This window comes from Amphiprion ocellaris, chromosome 6 (assembly GCF_022539595.1).
Source record: "Amphiprion ocellaris isolate individual 3 ecotype Okinawa chromosome 6, ASM2253959v1, whole genome shotgun sequence".
Taxonomy (NCBI): Eukaryota; Metazoa; Chordata; class Actinopteri; family Pomacentridae; genus Amphiprion; species Amphiprion ocellaris.
In genome coordinates, this window is record NC_072771.1 from 13,470,634 (window position 1) to 13,475,504 (window position 4,871).

Here is a 4,871-nt window from a genome sequence, read left to right on the forward strand (position 1 = left end):
AGTCTCTACAGCAAAGTTACATGGTGGATATTGTGTGACATCCTGCAGCCACAGAAACACTGTGCCTTCAAAGAACAATCAAAGATCTACCTCCTTGCAAAGTACAAGTGTCAGCAAGAGCACTCCTCCTGAAACAAAATGATGAAATGATTACTTAAACACATTGGTCAACTACCTCAACTTTCATTAGTGTGCATAATAACTGACCTCGGTCAAAAATACTATACAACCCTGAAAACCTTCAAGTCGCACAAAATACAAAGTGAGGGGAAAATGACATGCCATTTTCACAAAACCAAACTATTGTGGCACAGCACCAGCAAGTCCTTTCTAGTTATAGCAAAGTAATTATAAGTAACATTGCGCTCAGTAATTTTTGGGCATGGACTCGTTGAAGAAAACACCAGCAGTCCATCTGAAACCTTAGTGGCTGCTGGGATCTGAAGGTAGAGCCTGTGTCACAAAATGAAGCTGAAAGTTGAAAAAAGTAGCTCACATATAGTGGGAAGAGATAGATGTACAGCTTCTCCTGCAAGACATTCTGGTGCTGTTGAGATTTCTTTTATGCAAGAGAGAAAAGGTCAAACCCTGCTTAATGTCACACCTCTGCTCAGTTACGTTAGTTACCACAGGATCCTGGATAAATCAGAACTGTGAGAGTCTTTGAGTGACAGAAATGGTAGCTGTTATAATTACCAACCAGTCACGTAACATCAACAGATCAAAGGCAGAATGTGACATCAAATTAACTCTAGATAGCTTAAAGAAAAGGAGCTACTACACAACTTGAACAGAACAGGAAGCTTTAGAAATGGTACCAGCCATGCAAAATACTACTAAAATAAGTACCACACCAGAAGAATTGTTTCACCTCCTGAGACCCAAGCTTTGGTTGGGCTTGCATTTTAGATTTTTTCTAGTAATAATGGAATTAAAGTGTAAATACTATCTACACTGCAGTATTAAACATTTTCAGCCATAATATCACAGAGATAGTAAAGTGTGGCCAACAGGCTGCCAGACCTCTCAACTAATCTTACTTTGTGATGCAGCATCTTTATCCAGGATTGACAAGATATATACATAGACAACAACAATGTCTAGACTGGATTCATGATTAATGTTATTTTCATGAAAAAAAAAATTTTCTTTCAAAAATAAGGACATTTCTAAGTGATGCCAAACTTTTGAATGGTAGCTCATCTATTTGTCTCTAATGAGTGCCCCAGTTTTCCAGAAGTACAATGTTAAAACTACAGGAACGCCTCTTTAAACATTAAAATCCCTAAATTTTAGGATGGTTCTTGCTTCACAAGCAAGACGTGTGTTATCAGCTCAGCAGCTGTTGCTCTTAAAAGCACATGATGGGAAAGAACACAATAACAACCAGGTGAACCAACTCGTCAAACTGTTGGCATAGTTTATTCATGCAAACATTCAGGTAGGAGGGAATTCTTGTGAGAGATGTATACAGGAGATGTTAGGATCTCATATACGCAACCTCAGGTCTTCTCTCTGCAGCATTGTGCCAGGCGGCTGATAGGCTGTGATCGCTCTCTGTATTTTACTTAACTTTCAACAAATACTGTGGAGGAAGATGCAGGTTTGCCTTTGTTCACATTGCCTCTTTTTTCGAAACAGTTATTATTACACGTTAAACATGTTTTCTTGATTATTGTACTCACCACTCAATGTTAAAACTCAGACATGGATAGCAGCTGGATAGCTCAGTGACTAACAACCCTGACAGGAGATCAGTGGTTCAAATACAGGTCAGAGTGCAGTTGACAAGTTCCTTAGTGCTGCCTGCCTACCTACCTCATGTTGTTTCTACTCTAGTGTACCTCGCTTTGGATAAAAGTGTCTGCTAAACTGTAAATTGTATTGTAATTGTACGTTGTACTAGACTTGTAATATCTTCTTGCTTTTGGATTAGACACAGATGTTCAATCCTTCACTAACATTACAACTGATAAAACTATAATTAGGACAAAAATATTTAACAAGTAAATGTTCAAGTGTTGTGGTCCACAGCAGCATAAAAGACACCACTACTACTTAATGAAATACAAATATGAATTTATATCCTTGAAAACACGTGCTTTGAACAAATGTGTCTCCAAGAACCACAACCAAAGAGCTGGATGTAACAAAAGAAGAGTTCATCTTTTCTCACACAAACACACACACACATATACACACACACACACACAGAGAGAGAGAGAGAGAGAGCAATTACCTGTGCAGCAAACAGAATAAAATTGAATTTCAATTTCAATTTCAATATTTGCTGTGACCCTACTTTACCTTTAAAGCAGCACCAGATCTTCTCTGTGAACTTACTCACACTTTTTCCAATTCAACAATTTTATCCAGTTTCTCAGACTGACTCTGTTATGTGTGAGCTCAGAGTCCTGCTGCAGAATGAATACAGCTCAGATCAGATGCCTCATTGATGGTGCTGCACAGAGAATCTAAGGCCACTAAAACCTTTTTACAGTTGGCTATTTTCTGTTTCACCGGTGACATGTGGTTTCCTTGTGTTTGAGTGGCATCTTTATTGCTAAGCAGCCTCTGCTGTGTTGTAAGTTGTGTAAGTGTTCTCAGGTCAAACATCTGTCAATATGAGCAGAATTGTAATTGTGTTTTTGCAGAGCCTTGAAGACGCCTATTTCATCATGTGGTTATAATTATATTGCTAGGCAAGTACACTGGTTGTCTGCATAGACAACCACACATCTGTGTGTGGTCACAGAAAACAAACTGCTTTCATGTGTTTCAGATGATTGGGATTTGCTTTGGACTTTACCACATGCTGGCTGCAGTGTCATGGACAATGGATGCTTGCTGCACAGTGGGCTGTAACTGTAATTTTATTTCATTTATGTGAGTGAACTACTGATGTTAGAAGAACGTGTTCATTTGTTCAGTAAGTTCGCTTTCCCTGGTGAGAACTCAGGAGAAGCATAACATTTGTGCCAGATCATGTTTGTGGCTTGACAATGCAAATCTATGCTCAACTGTATATTGCTGTTCTTTTTGCTTTCTTGTGCTGCGTAACTTGCTGTAATGCTTTGTGTTCAGTGTTTCAACAAATAAATAAATAAAAAACTTTGAATGACAGTTTTGACTTTGGTCACTGATATGAAAACACGTTTGAGAACTGTGTCAAAAGAAAGGAAAGTCATGTTGTCCAGCTGGAACCTGTCATGAGGTTGGAGAACCCAGGTGCAGACACTGGACAGGCAGAGAGTGGTTCAGAACAGACGTTTTTTGCAACAAACAAAACTCAATGAGACAAACTGGATGGGATACCAAGCAGGATTAACTATCAAACTAAACCTAACATACAACCTCAAGGCATCAATATTATCTAAACTAATAGAAGAGAAAATTCATATAACTAAGGTGGAAATAGAAACAACTGGGAGAACGCGAGGAGAAGATTGTACTGAGACTAATCAAACTTCATTTATGATGGATTACCACAGCTCGTAATGTAGCCACAGCAAACACAAGTGCTGCCAGGTGCATCATGATTGTATTTGTATGAAGGGTTTTCTCTGGGAACTCTTTAAAATGTAGTGTGGAGAGGTATGGTGTTTCTGACACCTGTGTGGCTGTGGATATGAACAAAGGATTAGGCTTAGACTGATGCCCACATCAATTGCTTAGAAAGTGCTGTAATTGGTGACGAAATTGAAAGAAAACCTGACTGCTTGACCATTACAGTTGGAATGTAATGTTTCTGGGTCATCACTTGGGTCCACCTGTCTGCTGAGAGGGAAGGGTCTTCTCTCTGCACAGAACTCCAGAGAGAAGACCTAAGGGTCACATCTTGTGATGATACTATACTGATGGGAGTTATCCATTCCAGGATGACAATATCCTCATCCATGAGTATGAAAATGATGTGAGTTATATGCTATGGCCTTCACAGTTACCAGATCTCAACCCAGCTGAACACCTATGAAGGATTTTAGATCAATAGGGTAGACGGCGCTCTCCATCACCATCATCAAAACAACAATGCAATGAGAGAATATCTTTTGGTAAGCAGGACTGAAGCTGTTGTCATGGCACATAGTGACCCAACACCTTACTAAGAATCAGAATCACCATTATTGGCCAAGTATGTACACAACATACAAGGAATTTGGTTTCGGTTGTTGGTGTCACCCAAGGAATAAAGAAAGAAACTAATAATATATACACACACACACACACACACATATAAATATTTACACATCTAGAAAAGAATATATAAACACAGTAGTGCAAACCGATAATTGCTAGAGTGAGAATATAATGCAAAAAGCAGAGGATAATGTTCTTAGTGCAAAAATAATGTACATACACTACTGTTCAAAAGTTTGGTCTCACCCAAACAATTTCATGTTTTCCATGAAAACTCACACTTTTGTTCATGTGCTAACATAATAGCAGAAAGGTTTTCTAATCATCAGTTAGCCTTTCAACACCATTAGCTAACACAATGTAGCATTAGAACACAGCAGTGATGGTTGTTGTAAATAATAATAATAGTAATAACAACCTTATTTATATAGCACTTTCAAATCAAAGTGCTTTACAGGGCAAGCAACAGATAAATTACAATAAAATGATAACGAAAGGACACAATAACCACAATAGCAACGATAGAACTGATAAAGACAATATCTAACAAGACACAGTACCTCACAAGTTAAGATTCATATACAGCAGAGAACAAGTGGGACTTTAGCTTTGCTTTGAACACCTCTACTGAGCAAGCTTGACTAATGTCAGATGGAAGAGCGTTCCATAAAGACGGTGCATGGAAATAAAAAGCTCACCCCGGCTGTCTTCTTTTTAACTCTACAGACAGTCAG